Here is a 13,516-nt window from a genome sequence, read left to right on the forward strand (position 1 = left end):
TCTACAGCCGAAACACCTGCCCTAACGAACACTGATAGGCAGGATGAACAGGTAACAACATACATGTGTGAACTTACCTTTACATTTTCTGCAGTGTATTGATATTCCTTACAAAGTGTCACTATATTCCCCGAATCACAATGTGTCATTATTACAAAGCCTGGACGAGTAAAATGTATTTAGTGCGGGGAGTTTGTGTCCACCACCACCAGGCTGTGTAGCTGAGTGCTATAACACGAGGTTAGACTGAGCACAGACACACACCGTCAAACACATGTAGTCTGGTCTACTCGTCACAAACACACTAAGCCCACACTGTACAGCCACGACTTACTCAACCATGCGGTGTGGCAGTGGTATAGTGGTGGTGGCTGTGTCGTTTGTATTCTCAACAAAAAAGTCCCAACATTCTAATTTCAATATGGCTTCCCCCACTGTTTGAGTGTGTGTGTTGGGTCACACATGTGTCTGACTGTGTCTGTCAAATGTGGCCCCAGTTTACCCCGAGAGGCTTCCAAGGCTACCATAAAGTTATCTGTACGACTCTAATCTCAAACTTTCAATTCACGGCCAGCATAACATGTGGACTACACCAGCATACCAGCAAAGACACAGACCTGTATTGGATTATTTATCTTATATTTTTGGCGGATAATTTTCTTTTATCCCCATATGCAGACCATATTGGAAAAGGAGCCTTAGGCATAATAACCCCTATACATGGATACTTTATTCAACGTCTCCCTCTGTATAACAACCACCTGCATTATAAGACCACTTTACTGGTATCCCAAATGTCTGCTACCAATAAACTGTGACCTGTGTATAGAGACCACCTGGCTATCAACACCATTTCTGTCTTTGTCCTTTGGGTGGTCTTTATAGACAGGTTGAACTGTATAATACTTTGCATACTGTTTGGTGGCATCAAAAATTAACGACAATTAGTAAACTAATCTAAACTAGTTTAACTCATAAAATGATGTACCAGGTACACAGATTGTTTGACTTTACTTTAATGCCTTGAAGTAGTCAGTCTAAATCTGCATGGAGGTCTCTTTGACTGGCATGCCTGTAGTTAATTAATGGGGTTTCCAAAACATATTAGACTAGTAGCTACAAAGATTTTACAGAGGTGGTTTTTAGACAGGATGGGCTTTTTACACAGACTGGACTAAACTTTTAGACAGACTGGACTAAAATTTTAGACAAAAACTAAACTAATAGAAAAACTGGACTAAACTTTTAAATATAAGATCTCTATGACAAGTTTCATCATATCAACTTTTTTGCAGGTTTGACTGCGGTTATTTACATTCAGTCTCTGTATCAGTTTTTAATCTATTATTAGACATAGAGAGGGTTTCTCTTAGACAGGTGAACTGCACTTTACCTTTAAAATTCAATTTAAAATATAATGTTTTAGGTAAACCCCACCTGCTTGCCCTCAAAATTTATTGTGTCAATCTATTTATAATTTCATGTTATATAACTTAAATCCCCCAATTAGATTATTTTGTAAGCTTCATATCTGTTGTCCAAGTTAATTGGTTTCAAGCAGGTTTGAATAAAATTTAATCATCTATATTTCTATGACATTTTTTAATTTCTTTACACAACCTGATGAACATTTATCGGTTAGATAAATAACCTGTCTACAGAATTACCTGGAAAGCTAGTGATTCATATAGCTGTTTTGTGATCGGGAATATTTAAATTCAGATTTCTAAATGTTATTGTGCCTTTTGAAATTCAAATTAGATGAAAATGAATAGAAAACGCAGGAAATAAGTGACTCTGGATTTTATATGTATGATAGAGGGAACAAGATATGTAAATTATCTCTAATTTTCTGGGATTTCATAGGCAAGTCTGCCTTGTTGTTTGAATTTCATAATGAAGAGATTTATATGTTGTCGGTATTGATCGGTTTGTCGCTGTGCTCCGCCCCCTTGTAGCTTCTTGTGGCTCACAGGGCAGGCAGATAGACTGATGGTCTAAATTGAACATTGCTGTCCTCTTCTGGAAATGACAACCTTACTGCACTAAAAACTATTTACAACAGGGATTTCAAATGATGAATAAATACATAGCCTGTAAAACAAGATCTGAACCATGACTTTACGGTCTACACTCCTGAAACACGGGTATAATCTTGTATTAAGGAGGTACTGATCATCCCAGTCACAACACAAAGATATAGAATATATTAATTTATAAATAACACACGTCTGCCTTTATTGGTTCAAAATCCTATAGCAACAGCCATGGTCATTTAAAGGATATGTGGCTGATTTTGGCCTTGGAGAAAAGTAAGAGTTCCTGGAAAAATAGTCCAAACACCACTTCCCAATAGTTTATAAGGTAGAATAATAGACACCTTTACCACTACACCACTGTGACACAGAGGTGGAGGTCTAGCGATAGAATGTCAGACACCTTAACCACTTCACAACTGTGACCAAGAGGTGGAGGTCTAGCGGTAGAATTTCATTTCAGACACCTTTACCACTCAGCCAATGTGATACAGAGGTGGAGAGCTAGTGGTAGAATGCCAGACACTTTAACCACTCAGCCACTGTGGCCCAGGGGTGGAAATATAGTGGTAGAATTTCAGACACCTGTACCACTCAGCCACTGGGACCCAGAGGTGGAGGTCTAGTGGTAGAATGTCAGACACCTTTACCACTCAGCTATTGGGACCCAGAGGTGGAGGTCGTGTGGTAGAATACCAGACACTTTCACTACTAAGCCACAAAGCTCAAGGTAATAAACTAATCATGGTGATTTAAAGATAGCCTCCTTTAATTTTACAATAAAGTTCATTATTTAGCTTAATTTGAACCCAATTGGCAGACATATTACATTTGTATTTGAGATAACTATATAATTATTGGATACCTGCAGCATGTAACCAACTAAACTGCCATGTTTGGGTTGTCAACTCTTATTGACAGTGATTTATTTATATTCAGAAACTTTTTAAAAATACCATACTCCGCAATCCCTAAATTGCCCAGGCTATTACACACTTAGATAAGGACAGGTGTACTAAAACCTGACACCACACATAGTACCAGACTTACCAGGATCCATACTGGGTGTCATTAGAAGGTCCTGCTGAGGTTTAACTCAGGAATGGAAAGTTCTGGATTGGAAACTCAGGATTAATGAGTTATTATAGGGGAGGCGAAATAGAGGGGGTGGGGGTTACACTGAACTAGGTCAAATCCTCCCTGGCTGACACCCCCTCCTGTATTGTAAGTGTTGATGTGTGGGAAAGACACAACTGACCAAAACTTGGATCAGCATCATCAGACAAGATCCATAAATCTTCCTCCCCAGGAAACTGTCCATCAACAGGTGTCAGAGTGTTCACCCTTCCTGACCACTACACTAGTTACAGCTTCTGTGGATCATGAGTTATCTCCCCTTTGGCTTTATGACCTGGCTAAATTGTCCCCTGAGGATCACCAGGTAACATAAAAGGGGCTGTGTGTCAACAATCTTATCATCCTCCATATCCTGTCCCCTGACTCACAGGGTGGGATGCTGTAGGTCAGCTTACCTTATACTGGAGTAAAACGTCAACATCATTTGATCACAGGGAGGGATGCTGTATGTCAATATAGCTTATACAGGAGTAAAAAAATCATTTGATCACAAGGAGGGATATGCTGTACCTTAACATATAAAGTTTAAAAAAAAATGTATCCAAAGGAAGGAATACTATACCTCACTATAATCAAAACATGAGAATTGTGTGATTCACAGGGAAGGATGCTATATGGCACTTTTCTAATAAAGGAGTAAAAATATGCATGAGCACAGGATAGGATTTTATACATCTTTTTTATGTCAATTTACCTATGGATCTAATAATCAATTTCATGAGTTAATGGGAAGTATCAACCAATTCAAAATTTACACATTCCTCATTTTGTGTCTTGTTGTAGCAATTAGTATAAACTTCCAAACTTTCCTTTTGTTTGTTTAGAATGTATAACAGCTTTTGAGGGGTGACAATTCCTGCAAGAAGAAATCTAAAATACTCTTGTTGCCAGGATCTGAGGTGTGGGTGTTTAAAAATGACACGACAAGTCTGCTTCGTTAATTTTGATTAAGCGAGAACTGACAATCTCTTACAGGATACAAGAAAAAAAAAGTTGAAAATTTCCAGACAGATGACACGCAGATATGTGGTGAATCGTTGTCAACCTGAGTACAACCTACCAACTAAGGATTACTAGGTATACATATATCTATATATCACCGATACCATCAATATATATCACAGGAGATAACAGACAAGTCATGTCGGTGTTTACTTTTGGAAAGTGTGAGGTTTTCTGCACTTTCTTCTTTTAGCACTATCTGTTCAAGGTCTGAATACGTAATATATCAATCAAGACAGGTAAAACACAGGTAAAAACACAGGTAAAACACTGGTAAAACATAACGTTCAGAGGGCCCATGACAACAGAACCCAGCCAATCCTTCATTCCAGGGAAATCCACATTCGACTATAACACTGTATGCCCTATCTGCCAACTTGGTCATGGTAGGGACACAAAAATGAAAAACCAGGACAGACTAGAGTTAGTAATGAATATCATCCAACATAAAATCTATAGTGAATATCTCCAATGTGGACTTATGAAGAATGTATTGTCATTTTTAACCTGTGGAGAAATGTACTGGTCTATGCTCATGTGGCTCACTAAGTGTACTTTATTGGTAACGCAACAACATACAAAATCAAACAGTGATAATATGTGAAATACTTCCTAGTATAGTGAAATGAAATCACATTGTATCATACAAATTCATCCCAGATAAAATGTAAAGATTGCATGCAAATCCCATTCCACATCAAACTGAGATGGTTGAGGTTGTCCGATTCATCTGATGCATCGTACAGACCATCTATACAAAATGACATATATTACTGATTAAATATGTATGGTTCCTGCGATATGAAATCATGTGACTGAATTTCATCACGAAATAAAAATATCTGATGGTGTTTGGAAACCCTACAATTTGATTGGACGGTGGGAGGTTTACAATCGCGGATGATTGGATACGAATTGATCGGGATCAGAGGCATGGCACTTGATATTATCACTGATGTACCCACATATTGGAACATTGTGATTAATATATTAATGAGCAACATAAAGAACAGATATTCTGCTGAAAACACGAGATTTTGTAACATTTAGGTACATGTTTACAAGTTTTAATCAATATTTTTATTTGAATATATTTGAGGTAAGAACCGTTAAATTAAATAATAATAATGATTAAATATTTGATTGAAAAAATATCAATTTCTAATAACTTTGTTTTTTGATTAAATTCAGTAAAGGTTTTATCTTTATAAAATCGCCTCATTTAAAAACCTTAATAATGCTTATTCTATTTAACAGGGAGACTCCTAACTCAAACCCAGATATCTTCAATCACATATTTGGTAGATTCTTCAATGGCCAGCTACTGTACATGTTCACAACTCTCAAACCCCATTACCCTTTTAGGAATTCTACTACCTCCAATTTATTATACCTTTCCTTGTCCACACTCCCATTCCCATTCTACCACTTTCTATCTATTGTCATTACTCCCCCCTCCCCCCATCCCTATTCTACCATCATTGCTTGCTAAGTAACTTACCTGTGGGCTGACCTCCATGTTTAAGGCATGTTGAAAATGTAATCCATGATAGTACAACCAACACTGACCATTGTCCAAACATATATAGGGCAGAAAATCATCACTGGACATTTTATCTCTAACCTTCACCGACAGAATGGAATGATCTATCTTTTCGGTGGGTTAGTCTATCTCTATATTATGGGGGATTATGGGTTTATTATTTCCGATGTCAGCAGTCAATTGAAATGTGACCTGTGGCCGAAGGTCAAAAATAGAGACTAAAGGAGGGAAATCTAGGAGATAACCCTGTCTGATACCCAACAGTAATTTCCTGGCGTTATGTGTGAATCTCCCTGCACTTATCTCCCTTTGGATAAGACATTATCTCCGGACTGGATAATATTCCAAACAAAATCAACCCCTACACAGCGAACAAGGGATGCATGGACGCAAATGTCCAAAGTTTCAAATGGATGATGTTTTAGTATCTGAATATAACAAAATTGCCCAAAAAAGGCAACTTTTTTAAAGACTACTTTGCAGACTGAATGACTCTGCATGATTTACCTGGTTTTTGAAGATGGGGTAAATCAGGGTCATCTTATAAAGTTCCTGTAGGAAAAGCATTAGCAAATTAAATTTAGATTGGTAAAAGTTGAAAACAGAAAAAATCCTCATCAAATAAGATATAACACAGTTACTGATATATCCTTAATGTTTTCTGATACCCCTCTCCCCCACTCAACGTACATATCCACCACAGCTATCAATCAGGACACACAGATTCAACTGGAGCAGAACAAAAAATCTGGGAGGGGGGCGGAAAAAAGATGGATGGTTGAGTCAGTCTATCCATCAAACACAACCAAATTTTTTCACACCGGAAAACAATTAGATAAACTTTCGAGTAATTTTTTAAAGAACGTGTATTTCTTGAGGATTGAGATAACCTATATGCTCCCAATCAATTATAATAGGACATCAATCAAGGTGCTGGACTACTGGTGTCTCCTCTTCAATAGATGTTACATCATCCCATATCCCAGCCATTTAAATATATCTTGTCACAGACAGACAAATAGACTCGTTTTACGCTTTTGATTACTTGTTTCAAATTCTTCAGGAGTTTTCATTTCCTTTTTTGTTGAACATTTGTATCTTTATCATTTTTTTACTAACATCTTTTCAGATTTGTCATTTATGAAATTTTAAGCTTCATGCCCAGACAGTTGTATTCAGTATAGCCAGCAGACGACAGGGAGGGTTTAACTTAACGAACAAAAGCAGAAAATTTTCAAAATAAAATTTCAGCAATTTATACATTAAATTTCTTGCATTTTAATGAAGTTGACCTGTTTTACTACAAGATTTATTTCATTCATACAAATATAGTTTTATCACTTTTAACAACATCTTCAAAGGAAATGTTTATTATTGTTATCTACAATTTAACCATGTGTGAAAAATCCCGACTTTGACCCTTGACCTCTAATAAATCCTATATAAATGTCATAAGCTTATGTATATAGAGAGTGGGAGTATATAAATTATTAGACTTAGCCATAATACAAAACAATGGAAAGTGTTCACCCAGAAAATAGATGTAGATGATAATAAATACACCTCATGTAAATTTAAAATGGAACATATCTTTATTAATGGATATATAAAGCATCAGTACATGACCATTGGACAGGATCTGGCGGTTATGGGGTAATGAATGTCACTGATGAACAAGCATGGATCGAGTCGGACAAGACAAAACAAAAACAGAACAGTTTGATACCATCAATAGACTGATAGATACAGTGGTACATGCCATACAACAATAAAATCCTTCTTCCTACTAGCCAGGACGTCAGTATTGTCCATGGATATGAAACACCTGTATTGATATGTCAACTTCACCACATTTAAAGGTCAAATTATAACTGACATATGTTTCAGTCAATTTTTTTTTAATACCATGTTGTTGATTTTTCTTTTCGAATGTATTTTTTTTTCTTTTTTTTTCAAACCGCTCTGTGAAATTCTCTTGCTATGATGCACAGGAATTTTTTATAAGACATCAAAGTTCTTTTCCATTTTGAAATCTAGACAGGATGAGAAGAAAAGGATGGGGCAGGAAGGGACAGACATGTACCAATAACACTACATATATGTGTTATCACTTCAATTTCACGGCTGGGGACTATTTTGTTCAATATCCTATTAAAAGCCAGGATCATGCAAGGACATGACAGGTTTATGTGGTGAAGGAAAGCCGGAGTACCCGGAGAAAAATCCTCAACCAGCAGTCATTACCTGGCAACTGCCCCAGTATGGGATTCAAACTCATGACTCAGAAGTGGATAGCTTTAATTGTGGTAACATGTCTGGATAACCACACGACCACCACAACTAAAAGGGCATATAGTGAAAATTTACAAAGTGAAACTAGACATGTTGTTTTTCTTGTTTTGTTTTCTCGGAACCAGAGGTCATATAAGGACAGCTTAGTGTCATGGCGACAGAAGAAAACCATTAAATTACAAAAAGAAATAGCATTAAGACAGTTAAAGGCAGTGATGATGACGTTGGTGAGACCTTTTGTTTGATCTGCAGATCCGAAACACTTGACAAGTCACAGAGTACAAAAGATATATTACCTGGGCGATACCTGACCGATATCTGTAAGGTTGTGTGCAGTCCCACATTTACATACATTCACAACCAGCATGTTATAATGCCTAAAACTTTCCCTGCAATTACAATTCACAGTGGCAGCCCGATGTTAAATATATATGGTCGTTAGTTAGCGGTTAAATACCTGTACATTTAAAACTTAATTGTTTACAGTTGAATATCCTTACTGGCACATTCATCAGTGAATTAAAACATTCCAGGATATGAGAAAAAGAAATTATAAACGTTTTTGTGTGTGTATCAGCAGTAGTGACACATTCATACACAATACAACCTTAAAATGATCTCATGTGTACAGTTACTCATATTAACAGCACTCTCTATTGTCGATTTACACAATGGACAATACTGCTACTGTTTAACGGGTGTTATTATATCGGACATTAAACAATACATCCCTTTACCCCTCCAACTCACAGAGTTCCACCCATACCAGTCAACAACACAAAAGTACTTCATACTTAGATAAACACATGGTTTTCACACCACATGGCGCGCTGCACTGCACAGCAGTCTAAAGTGCATTAAATGCACTATTGAGTACATATAAAAGTCACCTACACTCAATCCCGTTCCAAACCAGACTGTGGTTTAAGCAAGTCACTCAATTTTTTTTTTAAATTCGGTCTCTTTTAAATATACTTTAAATATGATTTTATTTTTAACTTTAACCACAGCAACCTGATCCAATAGTACCTAATTTTTTGTGGTCAAACCAAATTTTAAACTGACCGACTAGGGTAAACTACATCCAGCGAAAGACAAAACCCTGGCCCCGATTTCTTCTCTTAATCAGTAGTTGCTTCAGTTAGTTAAGATCAAACTTTTTAAAAAATTTTTTTATTCAACAAGACCTAATCTAAAGGTATGGCAATCCTATAGCCGAAGTCTTGACGGACATTTTGACAATTCATAAATCTATTTATAGACATGACATAATATGTTGACAGTGGCGCCCCCTGTAGTCAGATTTGGTACAGTCATCATTGTTATATACCAATGTAAGGAGGAAAGGAACCGCAGCAACATGTGCACTTACAAATATTCACAGAATTCTGACCCTTCTCACGCAGTCGATTCACCTAACAACATGTTTCTGGTGCAAACTAGCTATATTATTGACTCAACAAACCATGTAGCACTCAAGTTCCGTTATTTCAAAACCATGATCAAAGGCGAAAACGAAAGGGAAGTTATAGCAGTCACATTAAGGAATTGCTGAAGAGAAACTTATGGACAGAGATTCTAGTGATCATCATGGCTGTCAATATCATATACACATTTGAACCATTTGAAGATGCCCCATAGCAAGAATTTTCACCTAGCTACGAATCAAATTTTTCACTAAGGCAATCTTTAGTTCATATTTTGATGGATCACATACCAGACACAAATTCCCAGGGGCTGTCTTTAATTCATCTCTGTCTATATAGACTGAATATCACAAAATTTCCCCAATGAAAGGGTGGATGAAAGTTGAAATATAAATTGTGTACAATAATTTGTGAGCTCGCTTTTAATGAATCAACATTGACCTTTTTTTTTACCTTCTATCATTTCCAATATTCCACCATTATTCAAATTTTCGAGATTTAATCATTGAAACTATAATCATATTTTATACGGTCAGAATTTCAATCAAAATTGAATCAAATTATCTCCCCTGAATTGACAAAAGTCATGGTGTTCACTTATCATATCCAACCTTCAGTCCCATTAGATGTGAATGTTTTTATGTAATATGAGGATAACATTCAGACAGGCTTTGTTACAGATAAATTGTTCTTTATAGACAAGTTTTGTTATATTGAAATGGTTTTTATAGACAAGTTTCACTATATAGAGCTCAGGTCTTAATTAATTTATTATGGACTTTTTTAGGGATACCATGGATAATCAGTAAAAATTGTCTTCTGGGTAAAAGTATAGGTAGAACAACAGCCATAGCCCAGAATCACATGATGTTTTTTTATTTGCTATAAAATTGGAGTACATTCTACGGGCCATAATTAGCATCCCTCTAAGTATCCGTCCACCTTTCTTTGAAAATATATAAATTACATTAGTTTGAATTCATGACTCACCTTAACGAGGAATATTAATTTTTACCTGCATGGTGTTTACAGTCCTATTAAATGCTGCTTTCAACAAAGTCTTGTAACCTATGCAGTAAATATATTATAGATAACCTATGTTGAAGGTTTTCTAACACAGATGTTTTACAGCAGTTGTGATTTTGGTTATAGACCAATGAAATAAAATAGGAAACAAGATAGTTCATCCCATAACCAACTAGTACATATAAATACACATATCATATTAGATAGATAATAGGCTTTCACAGATTGGAAGCAATGCAATTATACAAAATATTCCTCTAATTAAGAATTCAGTGTTGTAGACTTGGGTGGCCACTAGCTGGATCAGGAGAACTCTTCTCTTTTCCCCAGCCCTGGAGGAGGCCAATTAAGCATCTAATCAACATGGAATACTTTAGAAAATTTTCAATCAGTTTTATTAGCATATTATAGACTTATAGTTTTACATAATGATATGTTTTATATATTGAAATAGTGAGTATATATATCTATACAACTAAAAATGATAGGATCTATGTAGATTCTTGTGTGTTAGCTATTAATACAAAATTCATATTTGAATATTTAAACTCCATTCTGCCAAAAATACCATCAGAAATCTAATTGCTTTTAACTTTACAGGTAATTGGATAGAAACCTGCAGACCTGCATCAGATTCCAAGGATAAAGAAAGTGCTTGGAAATGATAATACATTAATATTTTGTGAGAAACCGCTATGCGGATATGTGCATAGCTGTACTTTGGTTTGGAATTCTTGGAATAGCTTTAGAGTGCAGAAAGGCAAGTCACAATAATAGCTAGATGCAAAGTAAAGGGTGTAGAATGGTAAGAGAGGCAAGCAATGGAAACATAATTAAATTTTACTGGAAATCAAATTTCTGGAAATGTTATGTGATTATTAAGACCATGTAACTTCCAGAAATAACATAGTGAAAATGTCTATAATTGTATTTCACTCATTTTCCAGCTAATAAATCAGGTTCTGAATTCATATTGCTAATAGTATTTTGTCAATGTTGTAATGAAACACATTTTTATGAACAAAATATTATGATAGTTTTCGTTGCAAAATAAATGCAATATCTAATGTTACGTAACATCGGCTGGAAAATATAACGAGGATCCATTTCATTTTATACGTCATTCTTATTCAAATCAATACCACAACCCAAGAAGCTTAACATATCCAATTCCATTTCAATACTTTGTGATAAAGCATACAAAGTGTACTTCTCAGTGAATGTCTTGAAAATTCTCATTACCATCTTTGAAGAAAATACAAAAACAGATTTAATTATCTTATGAAAATAATAATTTTTAAAGTACAACCGTCAGTAGTTTTGATAGAAAATAAACTCAATGCATTAACTTCAATTAAACAGCCGTTCTTTTATATTTCCAAAAATTAAGATATTGTGTAAATGATTTTTTTATAATTATGATGAATTATTGGAAAAATTATCTATATTTCAAACCGGTAAATTTTCCATATTTACATGCTCACAATAACATAAAATTAATTTAACTGAAGCGGAACTCATATATAAGGCATGCTGTATAAATAACAATTTTCAAAAAACAAAAGTTAAAAATAATTAATTAACTTTTATTAAGACTGATTTATAAGTTAATACGTTTAGTAGTGGTTGAAATAGCACATTTAAAATTCCTATTCCTGTGAAAACGTGTAATTTTTTCAGATATTTGTGTGAAAATTCGTCAAAGTGTATGAAAATTTGTCAAGCTTTAAGAGACTAAAACTGCACACCAATCTTACCTTGCAGATCTGCACAAGGCCATTAAGTTTCCTTATCACAAGTTTTATAAAAACGTCTTACACAGACAATATTTCGATGCACCTTTCCTCGCACATGTCTGTCTGTCTTATCAACTGTCCCAGTTCAAATCTCGCTGTTCAGGTGTGGACAAACGATGACGTCACAGTCAATATTCTTTTAAGAGGGTAAACTTTCTTGTAAAAGAACACTCATTTGTGATGTCAGTATGCACAGAGTTATGTAGATCCACTCGTAACCAAGGAATAAATATTGAAACGAAGCAACCGCCAAGCCCTGCAAGAATGATGACAAGGTCCCAAGACGGCCTGATAGCTCCAGACAAAACAGCATGTGACTCAAACGCTCAATAGACTCAGACTATATTTTTTAAAACCATCAGTGACAAGCGCGGCTACAACAGCCTACCTATAGTCATTGCCGTGACTCATGCTGCATATCTATAGCCGCGCACAAATCTAACAGTATATAATAGAAGATAAATATCTAATGCAGGTACCTGTAACTGGTGCTCAGCACAGGTATACATCTGTATCGCTATCTCAACCTCGTCCTGTACGCTTATAAACCGAACATCTTTTATCTCTATGTCAAATATACATATATATACTTATGTTCTGTGTTCCTTGTTTGAAAACATTTCAAGTGGCCTTCGACTCATTTCTGACGACCTCTTGAACATGGCTGTTGATCTGAACTTGTGAGTAATCTATGAAGATTCACATGGAATTATTGGATGATCTAAGGTCTATATCTAGCAGGGTGTATTAAGTATAAAGGGATAATCGGCTGTCTGTGTGTGTTATCATCAAACTTAATTCTGATAGCTACCGTTAGTCTCAATCACCGGTGATTCAACAACTCAGAAATCCCATCTCGTATAATAAACCATTATCAAAGTTGAGTTTTGTCATTTGAAATTCAAAATTTTAAAATTTGTTCTAATAAATACTGATTTTTTATGGTAACATTTTGGTGTATGTATTTAATCCATGAGAAAATGTGATACACTACTGTGTAGGGAAGCTGCTGATACACATAGTAGGAATTAGGGCCAGGAGGCTTCTTATCTACATCTAATAAAGTCATTACAGCACACACACATACAGCAGCCTTTGATACAGAGAAAGTAAGGCCGACACTGGGGTGGGTCTGATTGGCCCCAGGGTGAGAAATGATGGTCCTGAGGAGAGAGGTGAGATGTGGGGTCCTTCAAAGGGCTGTCAAAGGAGCAGGAAGTTATCACTAGGGCCTATATATAAAGACACTTCGAGGAA

At 35.7% G+C, this 13,516-nt stretch overlaps 1 protein-coding gene across 16 annotated transcripts in view; it reads right to left on the reverse strand.

The window, feature by feature from the left end:
• LOC138307679 (muscleblind-like protein 1) overlaps nucleotides 1-13,516 on the reverse strand; it is a 281,769-nt gene that overhangs the window by 104,781 nt on the left and 163,472 nt on the right. Inside the window, exon 1 of one of the 16 annotated variants that reach the window (XM_069248502.1) lies at nucleotides 12,282-12,611. The exons of 13 other annotated variants lie outside the window; for them this stretch is intronic. The gene's annotated coding sequence lies outside the window, so the exon portion shown is untranslated. Of the gene's footprint in view, nucleotides 1-77; nucleotides 447-12,220; nucleotides 12,612-13,516 lie in introns of those variants that run through there. 2 more of the 16 variants (XM_069248500.1, XM_069248498.1) reach the window with 2 other exon arrangements.

Source organism: Argopecten irradians, chromosome 14 (genome assembly GCF_041381155.1).
Source record: "Argopecten irradians isolate NY chromosome 14, Ai_NY, whole genome shotgun sequence".
In the NCBI taxonomy this organism is placed as follows: Eukaryota; Metazoa; Mollusca; class Bivalvia; order Pectinida; family Pectinidae; genus Argopecten; species Argopecten irradians.